Source organism: Zonotrichia albicollis, chromosome Z (assembly GCF_047830755.1).
Source record: "Zonotrichia albicollis isolate bZonAlb1 chromosome Z, bZonAlb1.hap1, whole genome shotgun sequence".
Classification (NCBI taxonomy): domain Eukaryota; kingdom Metazoa; phylum Chordata; class Aves; order Passeriformes; family Passerellidae; genus Zonotrichia; species Zonotrichia albicollis.
Window position 1 is genome coordinate 15,053,170 of NC_133860.1, and position 22,532 is coordinate 15,075,701.

At 50.7% G+C, this 22,532-nt stretch overlaps 1 protein-coding gene across 9 annotated transcripts in view; it reads left to right on the forward strand.

Annotated features, from left to right (window-relative positions):
• Positions 1–22,532, forward strand: part of CNTFR (ciliary neurotrophic factor receptor) — a 202,440-nt gene that overhangs the window by 29,843 nt on the left and 150,065 nt on the right. The window lies entirely within an intron of this gene.

Below are 22,532 nucleotides of genomic sequence, written 5' to 3' on the forward strand. Positions count from 1 at the left end.
CTCCATCCCTGGGGCACTTGAGCTCAGTTCTGCATCTTGCCTGGATCGATATGTCCAGGTGCAGATGGCGCTGTGGGACAGGCAGGACTCTGTAAGCCCTATGCCCTTTGGTTTGTGCCAACTGAGCTTTTAACAGCAGCGGCTGTACCTGTGAACATCATATGAGACTTCAGAAATAGCTGTGATTGCACTCAGACTGTGTCCCTGAGCTGCTGGGTGCAAATGTCAGCACACCCCTGAGCATGGAGCAAGTGCCACCCCTGTCAGCCTCTTCCCTGACACACAGAGGATCACAGAGCAGAGGTGATAGGTGCAGCTGAGCATAGCAATAAAAGTCTTCAGATCCTCAGCTGTTTGTCACCTGGAAGTGACAAAGATGCATGCTCTTGGTCCTGGCAGCAGGCTGGTGGGCAGTGATTTTCCTTGAATCCCTGTTGCTGTGGTCTCTGTGGGAGGTTGTGGCTGACCAGGACACTGCAGGTGGTAGCTGTTTCTAGTACAGGTCTGAAACATTCTACCCAAACTCCATGAAACAAACAAACAAACAAAAATTTGTTGCATGGTTTGGTTTTGTTTTGGTTTGGTTTTGGCTTTTTTCCTGCAGTGGGCCAGATCGGCTATTAAGTGTCAAAACACCTTAGCAGGTGGTAACTTTTTTTGCAACAAAACTTGATGCAGGAATGGAAAACTTCCAGCAAAGTCTTAATCTGACTTTATTTCTGAGAAGGATGGGAGCTCTTTCCCCCCAACCTATCTAACAGGATGCAGATAAACATTTGGCAAGGTCTGAATGTAAAGTCCCTTGGTGGGTCAGAATTCACGGTACATGGTAAAGCAATAAGAGGCTTGAAGGTGTCTCAAGTGGCATTGCAAGTAATCTCTTTAATTCTGCTTTTAATTTATGTCTGCTAATGAGCAGGGAGGAGTGGCAGAAGTTTTAAATTCATCTTGTGTAACTTGGAAAAGAGAATGAAACTTGAGGAGCCGCCAAAAAAAAGGAAAAAAACAGGCAAGGATGTGAAAAGACTGTAAGGAAACCAAAACAAGAGAGGATGAGAAATGAAAACTCCAGGCTACTGCAGGAGGGAAATTAAATCCTAAAGTGTTAGGAGTTTAGATGTTTCCTGTGCTGAAAGCATCAGACTTCAAGCATTTTGCAAATGGAGTCCAGGGGCCAGGTTTCTTTCTGCATAGTTTGGTGTGCACCATGCTGGGTTCCCATCAGCTGCCTGGCTCCAGATGTACAATTGCCCTGCTTTGGCAGGAGTGGGGATGGGGGGAGAGCTCTCTGGTGGTCTCCTTTCTTGGTATGCATCCCCGGGGACTCTCCCCTGCTCTGAGGCTGCTGGTGTCTGGGCTGAAGTTAACACTGTGGGTCCTCCAGGTACTTGCAAATAGCAGCTTGACCTGATTCCCTGGCTGGTTTTGGGTCAAAGGGTCACTCTGACTCATAAGCTGCTTCTTTGGCAGCATTTATCACAGAGCCAATAACCTTGGTGTCTTGTAGCTCCTTTGTCATGGGTGTGTGCCACCAGAAAAGCAATAAGGAAGGAGCAGGGAGTATGGGAGGAACAGGTCTGCGTTTTCTGTTCTCTTTCTGGCCTCAAATTCAGTCTGAGAAACCCTAAAGAGGTGTCTCAAGGTAGAAAACGCATTGGTGAGGACTGGAATTGTGTTTTGCTAGATCCAAAGATGGCTGGTGGCTCTGCCACCAAAAGTAAAAAAAAAAAAAAAAAAATCCAGGCTGTGCAAGCTGGGGGAGATTTTGATCTGTCTCCCACTCACCCACTGGAGTGGGGCTTTGGAACCAGGCATCTTAAACCCCAGTTTATCTTTGTCTCCTCATGGCTGGCTCTGGACAAGGCAGATGTTGAATTGCGTTGCTTCCCCTTCGTGTTCACGTGCAGACCCCCACAGCCCTGGCTAGTAAATTCTAAGCCTAAACTTCTCTGCAGGAAACTGCAAAGTAAATATTCTCTTTTGGAAACTTCTTTCCCGGTTGAATTGACTCTCTTACTACTTCATGCATTTTAAGAAGTCAGAACAGCTCACAATTGAAAACAAGCAATGTTTAGCTCCTGTGAAGGGAAATAGTCAGGTACCAGAAAGACTGTCATTTTCACCATGCTCTTACAAAAGAGGGTGTTACAGTAAGCTTGCTTATTTCACTGGAGGAGAATTCAGCAGACTTGATGGAAACCGGATGAGACAGGCAGAGTAAATGGATTTTGCTGGGCGAATTGAAAGCAAAGGAACACACGTGTGGTGGCTGGTCAAGAATTAACTGCGTCTTGCAGAAACCAGGAATGAATTAAAGACAGAGAACTAGGAAGCCCTGAAACAACATCTGTCCAGCTATAGTTAAGATCTCCTCACCTGTGGTATGACTCCAATGAAAATTGGACGCAGTGAGCCAGGTGGCTCTGTTGAACAGTCTCGCCACATTTTGGCTCTCTGTGGGCTGGAAGGATTAGGAATGTTGAGCTCCAGCACGCTGCCATGATGGTATAAGGTGAGTTGAGGGGGCTTTCTCCAGACGCACCATCCCATAGGGTCACCATCACCTGCTGGAGGTGGCCAGGAGCTTGGGAGAACTGCTGGGGTAGGGCAAAGGAAAAGGTCAGATGCCTCCTGGTCCCTGACCCCCAGGGGAGGAGTGATACCCAGCCTTGCTCGTGGGGCAGGAGGTTCTGCAGTGTTTTCCCACTTTTAGAGGGTGATGCCCAATGAGCACAGTGTGGGGATCTCTGTATCCCTTACTGGCACAAAGCACTTATTCCCTGTTCCTGGTGCAGCATCAGCAAGGACCCTTCTGTGGGAGTGGGACCTCTGTCCTGTCTTGCTCACAGCTGTGTGAAGGCCTGGGGAGATGGGGCACTGGAGAGGGCTACAGCATCTTATCTGTGCCCTCTTCTGCAACAGCTCACTGCCATAACATGAGAACAAGGCTCCCATCCTGCAGCCCTGCAGGCTCTGAGCAAAACTGCTTGTTTGTACCATTATAGCTACAAAAAACAATATTCCAGGGCCAGGGGCATGGGAATGTATTGGTTTTGTATGCAAGGCTTTGGTGGTGGGGGTGGGAGCTGCAGAGGTGGTTTCTGTGAGAAGAGCTGCCAGAAGCTTCCCCTGTGTGTGACAGAGCCAAAAACAGCTGGCTCCAAGACAGACCTGCCACTGGCCATGGCAGAGACTCTGGGATAGCAGATTTAGGAAATGGGGGAAAAATGCAGTTGCAGCCAGAGCAGAGGGGAGTGAGGGTGTGTGGGAGTGGCAGCTCTGCAGAGAGTGAAGGCCTGGAGGGAAGAGGTGCTCCAGATGTCAGGGCAGGGGTTGCCCTGCAGCCCATGGTGATGACCAGGGTGAGGCAGCTGTGCCCCTGCAGCCCTTGGAGTCCCTCCTGGGGCAGATATTCATGTGCTTTCTGTGGAAGACCTCATGCCATAGCAGGGGGATGCCCAAAGGAGGGCAGCCTGCCCAAAGCAGGCTCCTGGCAGGAGCTGCAGCCTGTGGAGAGGAGGCCACACTGGAGCAGGTTTGCTGGCAGGACTTGGGACCCTGTCCACGTTGGAACAGGCTCTTCCTGACCCTGTGAGGGTGCTGGAGAAGTTAATGAACTGCAGCTGGTGAGACAGACCCACACTGGAGAAGTTTGTGTAGGACTGACTCCTGTGGTAGGGAACCCACTCTGGAGCATGGGAAGAGTGTGAGGATTCCAGTCTCTAGGCAGGAAGGAGCAGCAGAGACAATATGTGATGAACTGACTGCATCCTCTAATCCCCATTCCACTGAGCCTCTGGAAGAGAGGAGGTAGAGAAAATTGGGGGCGAAGTTGAGCCCAGGAAGAAGTAAGGGGTGAGGGGAAGGTGTTTTAAGATTTGGTTTAATTTCTCATTACCTTACTCTGATTCAATTGGTAATAAAATACATTAATTTCCCCAAGCTGAGTCTGGTTTTCCAGTGGCTCTAATTGGTGAATGATTTCCCCCTGCCCTAATTTTGACGGAGGAGTTTTTGCTGTATTTTCTACCTTCCCTGTTCAGCCGAGGAAGGGAGTGATAGATTAGCTTTGGTGGGCATCCAGCCTGGGTCAGCCCACCACAGGGAACTCTGAGCTTCATCCCCTGGGAATAAGCAGGCAGGAGTCCAGCAGAGGGGAGGGCAGCATGGCTGGGTGTGCTGTGCTTCTCCCAGGCTGATGAAGGAGCCTCAAAACTGCTGAGGGCTCTGTTTAGTGTGTGAGGACAGCTACAGGCAAACAGCCTTTCTGGTGTCATCCTAAGGTAAACCACCTTGGCAGGGAAAAGTCTGAGTGCCAGCATAAAATATCCTCCTTAATCATACCCCAAGATACTCCTCTAGCAGAGACTTCTTTCCTAAACAGTAGTGACATTGGCCAGGTATAATGCACAACAGCAGCTTCCTTGTGTAGCAAATATGACCCAGAGTGTTAGGAAGAGGGTTTTAGCTCTTCCATGTTGGCTGTCTTGCCTCCCCGGTGAGCACTGAGGCAGAAATATGCTCATTAATAAAAAAATATTGTGTTCTGCCTCTTGGTAGAGACTCTATTTACTTTAGTAAAGGGAAGTTATATTCTCCATCAGTATAAATCAGGAATAGTTGCCAGTGCTGTGTCCCTTGGCAGGCTCATGAGCTCCAGCCAGAGATGAGGAGCAGAGGCACTTGAATAGGGGGCAAATAATAAGCAAATTATAAAGCTTACCATTTATAAGCTTATAAAAAAATAAGCAATACCAGGTAAAAACTGAAGAAAGGTAGGGCATCTCAAGATGAGGGAGACTGCTTGGGAAGAGATAGCCTGGGAAATGCTTAAGTGTCTGTTTAAGCTTAGAGCACTACACCTTACATGTAACCCATGAATTCATTTGGATCTCAGGGCTGATGATCCATACATGGCTCTTGGACATTTTATTTATGTTCTCTGTGCATTTGAAGCCAAAACACCTGGAGTCCCTCTTCATCACTGACCTGTATAAGGTGCAAGGTGGAGATGTCCTTGGGCTCAAAGCCTTGGCTGCATATTCACAGATTCACCTGGATCTTGCCTTCTCTGTTGGAAATGGCTGGATGTGAAGCCTCTGCTGTTCAGCAGAGAGATGCTGCCCATCTCTGTGTGTTGGTTGGTGGCACAGACCAGTTCTGCATCATGGCTGGTGTCAAGGCTGAATGGAAACTCCAGGATGAGAGGGATGGACAGTCAATCTTACACGGGCCCTGATGGCAAGGGTGAGCTAAGTTTATTTCCCTTTTGCCAAAAATTAAGTCCTTCAGCTTGCCAGGTGTACCAGCAGCCCTCAGTTTTGCAGAGCCATCAGTGACCCCGCTGTTTCCAGCACAGGGTTCCGTGTGGCCCCACTACTGCTCTCCTCTGGACCTGTTCCATATCAGCCTCTCCCTTGCTCCACAGCTGGCATGGCCACTGCCTGGATTTCTCCTTCCCTGCCAAGGTGCTGCCTGCATCTCCCTGTGTGTCAGCAGGCATCTGGATTTCCCTATTCCTTTGAAGGGAAAGGGAACTTGCTTGCCTGGAGCTCCCACTGGATTTAGAGGCAGACTGTGCCCTGGGGAGCTGTAGGGCGATCACTTTCCAGTTGCTGTCATGTCAACAGACGCTTGCTATGGAGCCACAGCTGCTGTGGGACAGGCTCTCTGTCTGCTGGAGGGTTTGTTTTCTCTCACCAGCCTCCTTTGCTGGGTTAAAGCCTTTGACCTGATGAAGTCTGGCAAGCTGGGCTCCTTGTGGAGTGTGCTTTGGGAAGGGCATTGCTTAGCATTGACTTGTAGCTGCCCATTGCAAAGTTAGCAGCAGGATTTTTATCTGCTGACAGCATTCCTGGGTGCAGCAGCCTGGCAGGAGGCTGCCTGGACCCAGAGCTGTGGTTATGCAGCAGCTGCAGTGCCTTTTGCAGCACTCTCAGAGCCCTGTGCTACTGCCATTGCTGGAGATGTTGCAGGGGCTGGAAGTGCTTGTAGGTGTGGTGGTGTCCAGCTGCCAGGCTGTGTCCTCACTGACTGTCTGTGTCCTGGGCTTTCCCACTACACAGGAGTACAGGCAGGGTTCTGCCTCTCCCTGATACTGCAAGGGCAGAGCATTTTCAGTGTGAACTACTTCTGTGCCTTTCATTCGCTTAGAAATATCCTAATCTTTATGCTAAAGCACTTCCCTGCTCTCCTCTAGCAGGGCTGGGCCCCGGTGCCCCCACCTGCGGATTTGTCTTCCTTACCTCTTCATCCTTTTAGGCCCCCAGCCCAGCCTAGCAGTGCTCTGGGGAGAAGCATGCTTTGGGGAATGGAAGCTGGGGAAGCAGACAGCAGCAGGATAAGCAGAAAGAGCACCTTGCTGCATCCCAGTCAGCAGTGCCACCTGCGACTGTCATGTCTCCTGCCTGCCGAAGCTGCCTGTGGATCCCGTCTCCCACAGATGGGCAGGCACGGGGAGCCCATCGAGTGCCTTTTAGCAGGAGGCCAAGGCTGCTTCTGGAAGCTGGGAGGACAATGAAGGCGCTGAAGCAGCCAGAGCACGGCCGGGGGCAGAGGGGGACAGGCAGGCAAGGGGAAGCCATGCAAATGGGGACTTTGATGTGGCTGCAAGGACCGGGGCTGGAGCATTGTTCCTATCACATCACATCAGTTTCACATTCCTCATGCAGGAGTGATCAACGCTTTCAGGGCCAGACAAAAGAGCGGGGAGATGAACAAAAGCGAGAGGGGGGGCTTTACCTACTGCAGAATAGAGGGAGAGGATGAATTGCTCTCTTGGCAAGCCATGGAGATGGGCTGGCGGTTGCTGTGCTTTAGAGCACCAGCTTAAAATTTTTCTCTTTTATTTAGAGGAGGAGAAAAAAAAAGGTAGGAGAAAGGGTTTCCTGTGTGTAAAAGGGGGTATAAATAAGATAGCATGACAAGTATCTGTGGTCCTCTTGCATTCCCTTGCCTGGTCTCCCCAAGTGATGACTCTCATCCTATTGCAGAAGTGCCCTCTTGAGAAGAGCTGGCAAACATGGGTTTGACCCAGACTGCAAGGTGAGAATACTTTCAAGGGAACCTTCTCCCAGAATTAGCAAGGTGAATGGGCTTGGAAGGGCCTGACCACAACCCATGGAAGATGGGGCTCTGCAGACCCAAGAAGGTTGCTGGCATCAGCAAGAGCTGTGTTGGAGGGAGCTGACCATTGTGCCCGTCTCTCCTGAGCTGAAGTGTGAGGAGTAGAAGGGTGGAGGAGGTGAGGAAGCGCTTCATCTTTGCAACTGGTCATTCTGGGGTCCGGCCTGCTGCTGCAGGGAAAACTTGGAAAAGGCCTTTTACTGGGCTGGTTTTTGCTGGAGCTGGAGAGCAGGGAGAGAGCCCAAGGCAGAATACAGCACACGTCCACCTGTGCATGTGTTTTTGTGCTGCCATCTCAGCCTTTGCTGCAGCCCCAGTGGCTGAGCCCAGGGTCACTGAATTCTGGCTCTGCTCACTTGTTTTTCCATCCCTGATGTCTCCTGGCTCTTGCCTGTCACTGACTCCTCTCTTCTCTGTGCGCCTGGATCCCCATTCTGCCTTGCCCTCAGCTTCCTGCTTTCTCTGCTGTATGCTGTCATGCCCTTACCTCAGGAAAGAGTGCATTGTACCAAATCTCTATTTCCCCCTTGCCTGTGCTATCTGCAATTCGGATTTTGCCTGTGTTAAGTGGAACTTAATAGCTCCTCAAGGATACTCCAGCCTCTCAGCCTTTCCCAAAAACCTCTCTCCTGTGTGAGCACAAACCTTGAGAATTGTCCCCACTGCACAGCCATGCCCTGCTCTCCCAGCCCCATGCACTGCTCTGGCTGCCCCCCCTTAGCCCTGACCCAGAGCCCCGTCCCCTCCCTCAGCTCCGGGCCCCTCTGCCTGAAAGGCTGTCAGTCAGGCTGAATTGTCTGGTGGTTTTGTGATGTGGAAAGACTCCCACCAAGGAGTCAAGGGCCAGGCTGAGACCTTTAAACTCGATCCCATTTGTGTCTTAAATCAAACAGGAATCCAGGTCCTGGGATGGAGGGGGAGGTTTAAGGGGTTGCAGGGGCTCAAAAAGCCTCCACTGCCCCCCCTGAGTTTTCCTGGAGTCCTTTCCCCACCTGCACTGTGTGGAGCAGGGAATGTGCCCCTGGCCCTGGCGTTTAGAGCTTTGTTTCTCTCTGTAGTCCTCTGTTCTCGGGGTTGACAGCACTGCTTCCTTTAGCGCTGCCCCTTTGAACCCCTTCTGCCTTGGGGTACATGGCAGAGGTGGCCCTCTGAGCAAGGATTGAGGAATATGCTGGGAAGTGGAGACTTACCTAGGGAAGTTGGGAGCATGTGTAGCTGGGGAGGTGGGCAGAACTCAGCAGCATCTCTGGTCTCACCAGTTTGTGGTGGCTGCTGCTGCACAGGAGGATGTGGGTGCAGAGGACAGATCAGTGGCTGATGTCCTGGAGATAGTTGCAAGGTTAAAAGTGATGGCTTAGCCTCCTCCCAAGACTCTACAGGTAAACTTGACCTTACTGGACTGTTGTCATTGCAAAGAGGAGAGTGCCCTGGTTACTGTCCCTGGTGTGCCCGTGGCTCAGAGGTTTGAATCACACAGTGCTTGGTGTTGAAATTCATCTGCTGGTGTCCATAGAGAAGGGATAAAACCAAAATGAGATGGCCCAAATTCCCAATCTATTGCCAGAATAGGGCATCAGGGCAGACAAGGAGTGTTAACCACTCTCTGCTTGTCCTTACTGTGTGTAAAGATAGGCTTAATCTGCAGAAGAAGATCATCTTAAATGGCAGGTTGAAATTTCTGCTTTTTTCTCTAGAAGGGGGTTTGACAGCAGCAGAGCTAGAGCTGCCCTAGGGCTGAGCCCCATTTCATCTCATGGGGTTTGCTGGGGGCCCTTGAACGAGGGCTGCTGCAAAGAGGAGGGAGAGCAGGGCTGGGTGGGCAGCCAGCCACTTTTTCAGCTCAGTTCATGTCTTTCTCTGCCTGATTGTGAGCAAAAGGTTTGCTGTTCGTTTTTTTATTCCAACTTCTTTCCAAAGTCCGCATAGGTCAGAAATTTCATTTTGTCTTCCCCAGGGTAAGTTGCAAATCTCTCTTCCCCTGACAGAGACGTGTTTTCAGGAGAAGCCTGGAGCTGCCTTAAGACATGTACAAGCTCAGAAATGCAGTGGCTGTGTTTATTTTTTGTGTTCTGGGCAAAGTCAGAGCTGCTGCCGGTGCTAAGTAAATACAGAGCTACCCTCATGAGTGACTGCATTAGCCAAGGCCATACTTGCTGCCTGCATGAATCCAGATGGATCTATCTGGGGACTGGAACAGCAGCTTTCTTGTGACTAGCAGAGGCAGAGCCACTGGCATTTGGATTACCAGCTCTCCTGTGCTTTTAACAGAGTGCCAATGTTTGACAAAACCATTAAGTTAAATTAGGCCCTACGTGTTTCAAGTGGATTCTGAGACTTCTGGCTGACTCATTAGCAGAGCTGTCTCTTCTCCCTTTCGTCTTTCTCTCTCCCTTTTTTTTTTCCCCCCTCCTCTCCCTCCTCCATTTAATACCCTCTCTGTAGCAGGTTTTACTGCTGACATTTAAAAGCAACATGTGGCGACTCAAGGAGAGACCTGGCATTGGGATGGCGCCGCTGTGAGCCCCGACGTGCCGGGTCCCGCTGTGGTGGGCAGGGAGGATGTTCGGAAGGTGTTTGCTCGAGGCCGGCGCTGGATCCCACAGAGCCTGAGTATGGATCAGCCAGGGATGCTCCCCTCCCTGCAGAGCCCACGGCTGCTCTGCTTTTACCCATTGCCAGTGTTATTTATGGCCGGAGTTGCTGCTTTTGCTGGGCCGTTTCCAGAGGGCAGAGAAGGATGCCCTGGGCTCCCCGGGGCTCTCCAGGGATAGCAGGAAGCATCGGTGGGAACGGGGGCAGTGGCGGCACGGTCTGTCCGAGTCACCTTGACTTGCCTCTGGCGAAAGTGAAGTGCTTTAAAGAGGCATAGGGCGATGACCTTGTAAATGGATGCGTGACCCAAGTGCTTCCCCGTGGCGTCGGCTTCTTTGTGTCCCTGATACTGCTCTTCACGCCTGTGGGGAATCACTGAGGCTGGGGGGTGGTTGCTGGGGTCTCATTTGCACAGCTGCGTCGCAACCGTGCAAGCTCCGATAGTCACTGGTGTGAGAAATGCTGTCAGCCCTTCCCTGTTTCTCCAACACAGCTTTTCCTGGGGCAGCAGAGCCCCTGTGGGACCTGGCTCTGGCTCCTGGTGGAGCTGTAGCTGCCCTGCAGGGTATTTTGGGGGTAGAGTGTGAAGAGGCTGAGCACGACAGGGACGCCAGCACCTGCGGCGCTGGGATTTGGAGGGATGGATGAACTCTGCATGAGGACCAGAGGCAGCTGCTTCGCCGGAGCTGTGCTGCTGTCTGAGGTGGTGTCAGGAAAGAGGGAGAGCAGTGGCATGCAGCGGTCTTAAAGGCCAGGAGGCCAGGGATAGAAAAGCACTCAGTAGTGTTGGAGTGAAGGTTTTCCAAGCAGTAAATGTGCTGAGGGGGATTCGATGGAGCTTGTGCACTAAGGAGTAGATGCAGCAGCTGGATGGTGGAACAAAGCTGGAAAGGGCTTTCTGCTGGTGTCTGGGGTTTTGCAGCACTCTGATGTGCTGCTCTGTAGTCCTGGTCCATGGAAGCGCACTGTGCCAAGTGCTGTACTGGCAGACAACACCCCATATAGAGGCTCCTATTCCTCTGCCTGAAAACTTCAAAATATGAGCTGCAGATGATGTGGGGACTGCAAGCTTTGGAGAATCTGGTGTGCACTGCTGGAACAGCCGTCCCACTGGGCAGGTCACTGCTCTTTGCACTGAAATGCCCTCAAACCCCTCTGCTCCTGCGCACCTCTTGCCCCTGGGTCTTTGCTGCCTTGGCCCCGTGTTTATCAGGTCATTCTGAGATGTGGCCTCTTGACGCACACGCTCTCCCCTCTTGCTGTTCCTGTCACAGACTGTCTGGAGAGGAGCCAGGAGCTACACGAGGGGAGCTTTCAGCAGACCAACACAATTTGGTCTTGGGCGTGCAGAGCTGGAGTGTTAACCCACAGAAAGCACGTCTGGGTGAGGCCTTGGAAGAATGTCAGCACTGTGGAAGCTGCTCCCATTGACAGCCGGAACATGGTGCCCGTCAGCATATCTCCCTGCTGTGGGCACAGCCCCCACCCCCATCAGTGTCTTGTTTCTCTGGGTGCTCTCTCGTTATTTCCATGTTCATTAATGCTGATACGCTCAATTGCATCAGCTCGTTTTGAGGGACCAAGTGCAATCCTGTGCCTTCATTTGCATCCCCGCTGCCTAGCTGTTGCCCAGGCAATGCCAGGTGCTTTGACATCATTACCCAGCCAACTGGCATCCTCTCTGCCCCATTAACCTTCCTGTAATTGACTTCAAATTGAACGGGGAAGGGAAGGGGAGGGGAGGAGGGAAAACTGTCTTGAAACAGCGACTGTTTGTGCCACCATGGAGCAGGGCTCTTTGCTTTTTGAAGGGAAAACTGTGGCAGTTGTTTACAACTGGATACAACTAGGTTCGGGAGGGGTTTCTTATCTGTTAGGAAGCTGTGCAGTTTGTCTTGGTTTGTAGATTTCCCCACCACCATCTCTTGGGGGAATGAGATGTCAAAACTCCTTGGGGTGGTTTTGGGCAGGGGAGCTCAGAGGGTTTGTGGAGAAGAATGATGTTGGAGATGCTGGGAGCAGTGGATCTGTGCAGCCCAGGGAGAGAAGGTGAAGCAGGATGTTGAGGGGCATCATGACAATCTCAAACTCCTTGATGGGTAGGGAGAGGCAGGAGATGGAGGGGTCTTTGTAAGCACCAAGGGGCAGGGCACACACCACAGCCCAGTTTGGGGTCAGCCAGTCAGGGACTGAGAATTATCATGTCCCTATGTCAAACACTGCAACAGGAGTAGGAGATGGGGAAAAGTCCCATCTTTGAGATGCTCAGCCCTGACCTGCAGAGCCTCTGTACCTGAGACGCCTGATCCTGTGCCCTCTGTATAGCATTGAGTTGAGATCTGAGTCAGGCTGCAATATTCTATAGCTCAGATCCTAAATCCATTCTGGTAACTACAAATACTCCTTTTTTTTTTTTTTTTCTTAAGTCTAAAACTTAAGTGTTGAAATAGTATAAAACTTCTCTGGAGCTGTTCCCTTTTAAAGGTAGACCTTGCTTTTTGTGTCATTTTTGTTTTGCTCCCTTTTGAGCCAAAGTCACCCAAACAGATGCTTCACTACAGATTCTCTACCACTGAACTGGCATCTTCTATCAACTTGAGTCAATTTTATTTATTCACCTTCTGCTTGCACAGCACTGCGGCCGCCAAGTCTTCCTGTGTTTGCTCATGACTTGTGCTGGATGTAATTCGTTAGGCTTAATTGAGCTGCCAGAGGAGAAGGGCAGTGCAAGAGTGGATGGATGGAACCCTTGGCATCAGCTGCTCGAGTGCCAAACCCAGCAGAACTGCTCCAGCAGAGCCCCTGGATAAGGCAGGTCTGTCCAAAGTGGGCAATTACTGAGCTTCTCTTGCAAGAGAATGTCCCATGTGCTTCAAAGCTGGAGCAAAGGGGTGAAATACTTTAGAACTTTACTGCCTCTTATTCATTATTTACTAATATTATTATTTTATTACTTATTACCTGTTACCTATTAAGAGAGGAGGTAATTCTGCACTGTGTCCTTAGCTTTTCAGAAGGCAGAGCTGAGGAACTTTTGGCAGGAGGGATAAGACCTAGGATTTCAGATGGTGTGATCCTTCCTGCCTGGCATGGGCTGTTTCTTGCATGGCTTCATCTCCTTATTCCCTGCAAGATGCAGGAGTCCACACAGGACCAGAAAAACCTGGGGCTTTTTGTGCAGACCTTGAATTGCTGCTGGGCTGTGGTGACAGGAAAACTACTCATCCCCTCTAAGAGAGGAAATCTTTATTTGGGGCGAGCCTTGGGGCTGTCACTCCTGTGCTGTGTGATAGAAAAAGTCTGATGGGGGCAATTACTGGTGCTTGTGGGTGGTGGTCTGGGGTCTGACTCTCATCTGGGAGAGGGTGTTCAAACCTTTGGTGGTCACAGTGCTTGGAGGCAAGTCAGGGATGCAGGGAGTGCAGCATAAGAGATCTCTGGGCTGAGGCAAGCAGCTCAAGCTGGAGGTGGTGTGACTGTGCCCTCAGCAGCTCTCTTGGGCAGCTCAGGCCCCTCATATTGCACTTGCAGTCAGTGAACCATGATGTGAGGGGCACAGCTCTGCCTCTGTTTCCCCTAGAGCTAACAGAGCTTGGTATCAATTAGCAGCTTAATTTGTAATTAATAACTTGCTGTCTCTTTTCTAAATGGCTTTCAGAGGGGGCTGATACAGGAAGGTCACCCAGCCTGCAACATGCTGTCATCAACTGCCAAGGAGCTTCCTGAAAATTTGGGGGGTGGGTTTGGACATGGGTGTTGTTAGGGACCAGGGAAACAGCCCTGGCAGGGGATTGGTGTTGGGGAAGATGAAACAGGAAAGCCTTATAAATATGACTGTCTGGCAAAAAATTTTGAAAATATAGGAACTATAAACAAGATTGAAATGAAAGCAAGCTTTGAGATACCTTAGTTACTGAACAACTGGAAAACAATGGTGTGGCTGGCTGAAGGTAATCCCCTTTTGATGAAACAACACCCTCTGCTTACAGACAGGTCCAAGGGTCAGAGCAGACCCTGCCAGCTTGGCAGAAGGGGTCCAAAGAGGAGTTTTTAGGGTTTAAAATGCAACACAGTAATCATTCTTATAAGCTGTATGTAAATGCTATAGGATTTGTATATGGTACTACATTAGTTAGTGAGAATTAAAATATTCAACACAGAAGATTTATTATATTGTAGCAAGAACCTCACTATCTTGCCCTTTTTACTCCTCTTACGCTCTTGCTGTCTTACCCCTTTTACTCTCTTAATCTTTTTCTCTCAGGCTGCTCTGAGCTGTGGCTGGCAGCTCTCTGCAGGGCCCTGCACCCAGGCCCTCTGCAATAAACTGCAAGTTCCAGACCTGGCTGCAGAGATCTCTGGTCTGTCCCGACCATCCTGTCCTACTCCCTGACGCTCCTACAGATTGGGATGCAGGCTGTCCTGGAGATGAGTCTGGGACCTCAGAACACCAATGCTTTTCTGTATTTGCATCTATGAGTGCTGGCTGATAACCCTGGGGTGAATGTTGATCCCTGAACAGGGCTCAGTCCAGGCACTTCCACCCTTGCAGTCCTTCAGTGGCAGCCAGCTCAGCAGTGCTGGGGGCTGCCCGTGTGTCTGGCGGGTGCTGCGAGGGGCTGGCAGGGCCATCTATCCCTTCCCCCTGCGAGTGGGAGCGCCTCCAGCAGCACAGGCTGGCTGTGCCCCAGTCCAGCTTGGGATCTGCCTTTCTGAGCCTGACATATGCCATCTTCCTTGCAGCTCTTTGTGGGTTTCCCTTCCTGTCCATATGGATGGTTGCTTTGCTGGCTGTCCCATCCTGTGGCGGTGTGAGGGGACTCCAGCCTGCAGGGTGCCCTCTGCAAAGGTCCCTGCTGTGTAGAAATTGGAGCTGCTTGCCAAAAGTGGCAGTGAGTGAAGAGACAACAGATACAATCAACCCAGGGCCTCCCAGCAGAATGAACTTGCCCTTCCTTGTGCCCTGGGGAGATCTGCTAGCTTTAACAGTGTAATATGTTGCTCTCCAAGTAGTCTTCCTGGTACTGTCCTACAAGAAAGAGCTGGATATAACAATGATGCTGTTCCTTCCCAGTCCCCATTCTGCTCCATCTTTCTCTGGCATGCATGCTCCATGTAAGTGGCACAGAGGACTCCTGCCTTTGTGTCTTGCTCCCATCTGTCCCTCCCACTTTTTTTGGAGCCTGTACTCATTTTAGGACAGAAGTGCTGTCTTCCTTTTTCTTTAGTGATTATTCCTGAATGATCAGGAATAATCAATCATTTTGACTGAGAAATCAAAAAAAGTGTCTGTGTACAGGGAGAAAAAAAATAATTTCTGTGCTTCACCTGGCAGAGGAGAGATGGCACAGAATATGCAGAGAGGATGTGTGCAGCTATGGGAACTGCTGGAAAATGATGGCAGGATGTCAGCACTGGGGGATGCTCTGCATGTCCCAGGTGGAGTGGGAGACAGGATGTCTGAGGGATAGATGTTCTTCTGTCACTCCAGCCTAGCCTTCCTTGTATGAGTGATGTAACTGGGTTTAAGTTGTTTGTGTTTTTCCATTCCAAGGCTTTTCAGTGCCCAGCTGTTTGAGCCAAGTGTTCCCTTAGCATTTGAGGCTCTCTGTGCAGGGAGAGATTTGCATCTGAGTTGTTTGGCATTCATTCACTGTCCAGTGGGTCTCCTGTCTGGAAAGGTCTGCAGTCGGGTCAGAAGCTGAGTTAATTTGCACTGAAAGGCAGGCATACTTCGTTTTGCATGCTGTTTCTTCCAGAAATCCCATTTGAGGTATTTGTTCTCTTATTGAAGCCGTGTTAGGAGCCATGGCAGCCTCCCTGCAAGGCTGGAAAAGAGACAGCTAGCCTGAAAGGTGCAAATTAAACCTGTGCTCAGATAAAAACCGCTATTGCACTGTTAATGTGGGCCTTTTTACAGAGTTTTGGGGCTTTTTGCTTCCAGCTGAGGAAGAAATACTTAGCAAGAGTCCTGTGGGAAGGAAAGCAGGCTCCAGAGTTCAGTTTGCAGCTACATTGGATTAAATACTTTGAAAATTTGGGGGAAAAGTGCCAGAGGGTCTTTAACTCTCATTTGGATCAGCTCATGGAATGATGAGACAGGGCAGGCATTTTGGCACAGCCTGCCTGTGAGGAAGGAGACTTGGGAAGAGCAGCTGTGTGGGGCTGTGGTGCTGCTGAGGATGGGGAATGTGGCCACTGCTCAAACACAGGAGGTGTTTGGTTCGAATTTGATTATGCAAAACCTTTGCTCTTCCCTGCCTGGGTGCCAGACTTGGCATCTGTGTGGTCATCTCCTCTGTTTCCCCAGGAATATGTCCTTCAGGGATTGCTCCAGAGCCCACCTCCAGCTCCCAGCAGTGTGTGTTTGCACCCCGGGTGGTTGTCATCACTGACAGCCCAAGAGCCACCAGATACCCCAAAATCATGTGTGTGGGGAGGACAGATCCAGCTGCAAGTCTGGAGGGGATCAAAACCAGGAGAGGCCATAAACCTCTTTGCTGTTAAGAGGCTCTGGGTGACTTGTTACACCACTGTGTGTTGGAGACACTGTTTGCACAGTCCCCAGCTCATCCCAGCCTGGGGGTGCTCCTGAGGCCTCAAATACACCTTTTACGTGCCCTGCAGCAAGATTGTCAGGGCTTTGACAGGTAAAAAGTGATCCCTACTGAGTGGTATCAGCACTTCAGCTTTCCTTCACCTCTACTTGCACCCTGCCCAGCCCAGGAGGGAGCTGGGGGAGACACCCATCAGTGATGCCAAGGCTGTGCCATCTGTGGAGGGTCTGGTGCCAGTGGAGAGCCAGCTGTGGACTGCAAATGGTTAAAGAGACATTGACAGTAAACAGAAAGAGAGGACAAAGCAAGTCTGCTGTAATTATGTAGCATTTATTATTAATACGCTGGAATTGCTGGAAGCAGGCTCTGTAATGTGAATACTGATACAGAGGTTCAGAAGACAATTTAGCTCATCTGTCTGTTTATTAGTTCCCTCAGCTCCGGCAGGCAGTGAACTAAAGCCTTGTTTGCCACTGCCTTGTTGCTGTCCCTCCCTCTGCCCTGAACTCTTCACTGTTGCCATAAAGAAACCTGGTTCTGTTCATCCTCCAGCCGGGCACTGCAGCAATATGTGGCATGATCCTGGATAGCCAAGCAAGGCTTTAATCCTTGACCTGAGCCTGCCTGTTTGCCAGGCAGGGCCCAAAACCTGGCACTGGGCTGGGCAGGGCCTTTGCCTTTCTGAGAGCAGCACAGCCCCAGCTGAGGCTGGAGTGGGATGTCCCAGCTCCCAGGGCACAGGGCTGCAAATCCTTAGGGCAGCAGCAAGTCCACGTGGCATGGGCTGCTGCAGGTTGGGCCCCACAGCTCCTCATAGGGCTGTATGAAGGGAGAGGACAGAAGAGGTTTAGGAAGCTGGGAAGTAATTGGGAAGCTGTCTAGGAAATAATTAAAGGCTGGTGGGGTGGAGAGAGCACGAAGAAGTTAAACCATCTGTCAGGGGTTTCAACAAGTTTCCTTTTCCTTCTATTGCTTGATAGAATTTGTCATTCTCACTTCTGTCCAAGTTTCTGAGCTTCAGCCTGGGTTTTTCTTGCATATCCTGAGCATATAGGACATCCATTCCCTTATGTATTATACAGTAGTTTAAAGAGGATTAAGACAATAGCTAATCTAAATGATGAATGATGTAGATTGCTCAGCCTCTGAGCCACCGTGGTTTTTCTTGCACACAGATTAGTCAGCTCAGTCGCTAAATATTGGGGCAAACAGTACAAATCCATACACATAAGCCTCCCTGGCTTGAATAGGATAGAAGGATTTAGAAATGGGCTCCGACACCGCTCTGTGTCTTGTCACGGCGTCTGCGGCCGCCTCGCTGACACGACGGATGGGGAAGGCGGCTGCTGCACAGCCCAGGTGGCCGAGGAAATACAGCATCCAGTGCTGCTGGGTCGATGCTGCCATCAGATACAGATGGTGGCAGGAGAGGGAAGGGATCGATGCTGCTCACCTCCCTGCTGCTGGAGCCAGCTGTGTGCCGGCTTGAGTCCAGGGATGCTGATCCTGCCTCCGAGAGAGCAGAGGGATAACACAGGCTGGTGGGGTTTTACTGGCCTGAAAAGGCTGGTGTGGCTGGTATCTGCCCTCTATTCCAGAATCAGTGCCAGGGTGGGCAGGGATAGAGGGCAGGTACCAGCCACACCAGCCTACAACCCCCAGGGAGTGTGACCTGTAGGAGAGAGTTTGTACTAGCACTGGACTCACAGCAGGTTTTTCTTAAGCTCTGAAGCAGAAGGATTTAAATGTTTTATTTATATGTCTGGTCGAGCCTGTCAGAGTTGTGTCAAATATTTTTGACAAGCAAAAATGCCATTTGTTTCAGCTTAATGAAAAATGATTTTTATTTTCTCCCCCCCTCCAGGAACTAAAGGAATTGTAGTTTCAATTGCAGACCCAAAAGCTCCTCAGGAAAAAAAAACAACACATCACGAAACAATACCTAAAACCTGATTGTTGTGAGAGTTGGCTGTTAAAAGAGGCTCTGGGCTGATGTTTTGGGTCTGTGTAAAATGAGGGTCTGGAGAGCATTCAATCATATGGTATCTCCTTTTATGAAGCTTTCTGGGCATATTATTCTAATGACGTTTAATGGCACTGATTTCTTCTTCTTAACCAAGTGGGTCTTTTCCCAGTCCCACATCATTTTAATTTGTTCTTCTTCTGAGAAGCATGAGAGCTGGGACTGGCTTGACTTGGCACAGAGGAGGAGCTGTGTTGGTGGTTGTCTCATCCCTCCTGGTGGGGATGCATCTGGCTGTCTAAGGCTGAGGGTTGCGTGGAGGCAAAGCTTGCATCAGGACCAGCACTTGTCAGAAGACCTGTTCTCGAATGTTCTCTGTTCCTCTGGAAATAATTTGTTTTCTGTTGTTTAATAGGGAACAGTGTGGACAATATGTTTTGGCCAATACAGTGTGCCTAGCCCAAGGTCTTGTAGCTAAGCAAGCCCTGCCTCCTCCTTCCTCCCAGGCTGAAAATCCTTGGTGTGCTTGGAATGCCATGATGCAGAAGATGCTTTGTTCCCCTTCCCATGTGCCTCTGTTACCTCTGTGTGAGGACCAGAACTGTGTGTGGTGACCAAGTGACAGTCACACAGTGGACTTGTGCAGTGGCCACACGGCCTGGTTGGGGGCAGAGGAGTGCTGGACCCTGCCCATAGGCCATCTCCGCCTCAGGACTTGGGTACAAGCCCTGCTCAGGGATGCAGGATGGATCTATGTCTGGATTTTACCTAGTCTCCTCATTGAGTGAGATCTGGGTTGAGATTCAGTCTGGGTCACAGCTGGCTGTGGAGAAGGTCTGGTTGCCACAGCTGGAACTGCACACAGATCCCTTCAGCTGGCTGGGTGGTGTGGCCAGACACACAGATACTGCAGGCTTGGGGAAAAGATGGTATGCCCCCCACACGCTCTTTCCTCTTCCAGAGTTTCAGGCAAGGCTTGCTTTGCCTATGCCCCCATCTTTGGGGACAGATCTCCTTTCTCCATAACCTAGCCCAGTGCTTGGTAAGAGAGGCCCTTTCTTGGGTGCCAGCTGGGAGGAGGGTAGGGCAGTGGGGCAAGCTGACAAACACTCTCTGCTCATCCTGAGCTGTTTGTCTGTGCATCCTGACTCAGGATCAAGCTGTCACAGCCCCGTCCCCTGCCTTGTGTTGCTTCCCCTGGGAGCTGTCAGGAGGCTGCTGGAGCCATGCGGTAACATGGGTCTCGGGGAGGCAAGCAAGGTCAGATGTCTGCTCAGAAATGAGATTGGCAATGATGCCACCGGTGCTGACAAATGGCCTGTCATTAATCTCTGACTCATGGCAGCGGAGAGGGCAGCAGTGGAAGAAACCCATGAGGTCACTGGCAGCCTCTCTCCCACGGGACCTGCACACAACTTCAACCCTAAACCTTTCTGCAAGGGGTGAGCTCTTCCCTGGGATGGGAGGGGGTTCTTTTGCTACACACCTGCCCTGAGTTTTTGTGTTTGTGTGCAAGTGCAAGGCACAACTCCAGACGAGCTGCAGTCAAGGCCCTAAGCACCTGGGAACTGGCACAATCATACAGTCCCTCTGGAACTGGATTTTGGCTTGTGGCATAGCTCTGGCTCAGCACTGCTGCACGCAGGATGAAGGTTGAAACAAAGCTTGTATTTTCAGTGGGTTGCAATACCGTTGTGAGACACGAGGTGCTGTGCTGCTGGGAGAGGCTGCAGGGAGCTGGAGGAGACAGACTGGGATGCTCAAACCCTGGCTGTGCTCCCTCATGCTGGGGCATTGCCAGGGCTGAGTCTGCAGGGTGCTCAGCCCTCTTTCAGAGGAGGCTTTCCTCCTCTCCTGCTCTTTGAGTCTCTTCTCATGCTTTTTATAGAAAAGGGGTGTTTCCTCAGTTGCAAAATACTCCTTGGAGGTGATAGCCAAACAGACAGGACTTTCTGTGGTAGTAGATCCTGATGGAGATGCTGCACTCCCTGCTCAGCCATGCTGGTGAGCTGCACAGGGCTGAGCTGCCTTTTAGGGCAGCTGTTGGTGCTACAAGTACAACCTTTGCCCGTGAGCAGGGAAGAGGTGACTTTCTCCTCTGGGTTATTTGGGGGTTGCTTCAGTCTCTTTTAGGACGTAATGAGAGATGGTTAATCCACCTCAACTCACTCCAGATGCTTGAACCTCTCAGCATGCCCTGGGGAGTGGATGGGCAGCAGAAGGCAGAAGCTGCAGCGTGGGATTGGGATTGGGATTTCTGTGCCTGGAAGGGCAGGGAAGAGAGGTGCACTGATAGTGATGAGGAGGTGCTGATTTTGGAGAGTGAGGGCTGCTACCACCCCAGGCTGCTGAAGCAGTGGCAGAGCCTGAGCTGTGCCTCCAGGACCTTCCCTCTCTGCCTTGGCTGAGCTACGATTTAATTTTTCACTTTTCTTCCATCCCCTCTTAACTGGAAGAAGTCCTAAATAAAGTTGCTGTCACTTTTATTTATGGGCACAGAGGAAGACACGGACAAAAAGCCTGTGTGCTCCTGACAGCTACAAAGCATCCGGCTGTTTTTCCTCGCTCGCCTTGGCGAGGCAATCGATCTGGGCACAGGCAAGCACCCTCCCTGCATGCATTGGGCTCCCACGTGCCCCTGCCCAGGGCACCCATGAGGATGGATGGGAGGGGGCTCTGCATCCTGGGTCCTGGCCCTCAGCTGCTGCAAAGCCAGGCTTGTCTGGGAATACCTGTCCTAAAATCCTGGACCCATAAAAATACAGATGCATGAACACGCCTGCCTTAAGAATCCATCACAGGCTCCTTGTCTCCATCTTGATTGGTTCCAGTGAGGTCAACTTTTTTTAATAACTCCTGGACTTCAGCAGGGAAAACTATTTCCTTCAGGAAATAATATAATTAAGGCTGCCTGACACTTCTGATTATAAGCCCCTGTCTTCAGTTGCTTGAAACTACGCCAGCCTTTAACCATTTGGACTGAAACTTCACATGTCTCTGCCTCCGGCTGAATTTTTTTTGGAAAATTTTAGCAAAGAGAGTTTTAAGCTGCTCTCAGAACAGAGTGGGGGGGGGGGGGAAGGCATTAGTTTATCCACAGTTAAAAATAAAATTAAAAAAAAAAAAGAAGCAGAAAAATTCTTGCAGTTGTGCTGAAGGAATTCCAGTATCTTTGTGCTGTGAGTCTGAGCCTGACAGTTTTTGGGAAGGTTTTGAGCCAGGCATCAGGGTTCTGCTCGTTGCTGACGGCACAGGAATCCGCATTCCCCGCGCCAAGTGGCGAGGCTGTGAATCGCGGGCTGTGCGGCTGTGTCACACACAGGATGTGCGGGGCTGTCCCCGCAGCAGGAGCTGCCCTGCAAAACCTGTGCCCCCAGCCCCTGCAGGGATGCCTCGCTGCTGGGAAATGCTGGGCCCCTTCTGCTGGTGCAAGTAAAATTTGTGGATCCCTGACCAGCTTGTGCTGGGCAGAAAGATTTTTGGCAAATGATGTGTGTTTGGAGTTTTAATTTTTTTTTTCCATTAAGCAAGTGGTTGAGTTATCCATGAGCCCTCGCTGTGCCATGCGGATGCTTCATGTGGGACATGCAGCATGCTATGAGTGCTGGGCTTCCTCCAGCAAGGAAGCAATTTTGCAAGGACCTGTTTAAAAAGTTAGTGCTTTTGCAGGCAGGTTTCTCTTAAGCCAGCTTGTTGCTACAGAAATGGCCAAAGCAGGGGAATTTCAGTGAGGCAGCCCTATAAAACAGGTGTCATGCTGATGATGTGCCATGACCATGGCATTGCTGATGTCTTGGTGATGCAGGGTGAGCTCAGCACTGATGCAAGCCCTCCTGCAGAGACCTCACCCAGGATTTGTCCCTGCTGTGTGGCTAATGATATTTGCTCCTTATGTGAGCCCACCTGAGCTGTGACCAAGGCTGTCCCATTATTATGGGGAAGCACAGCTCACAGATCTTCCCTCTGGCTCAGCAGTAACTCATGCCCCAAGTCAGGTCCTTCAGCTGGTGACCTGTTTTGGACATTTTGAGTTCCTCTAAAATCCAGTTTGACCTCAATTTGACGCCCCTACAAAAGCAAGTCATGCCTTGATTTCCATGTGGAGAGCTGGGCTGCTGGATCTGTGGCTGGGCTGGCTCATATGGCTCACTGCAGGGCACAGAGGTGGCAGAGAGTGTCAGTCCTTTCCACAGGTTCCAGAGATGTCTCTCAGAAAAGGCAATGGGATTTTGCACTTTGCACCCACAATAATGCACTGTCTCCCTGAGGGTACTCACTGCTAAGCTCAGTCTCTC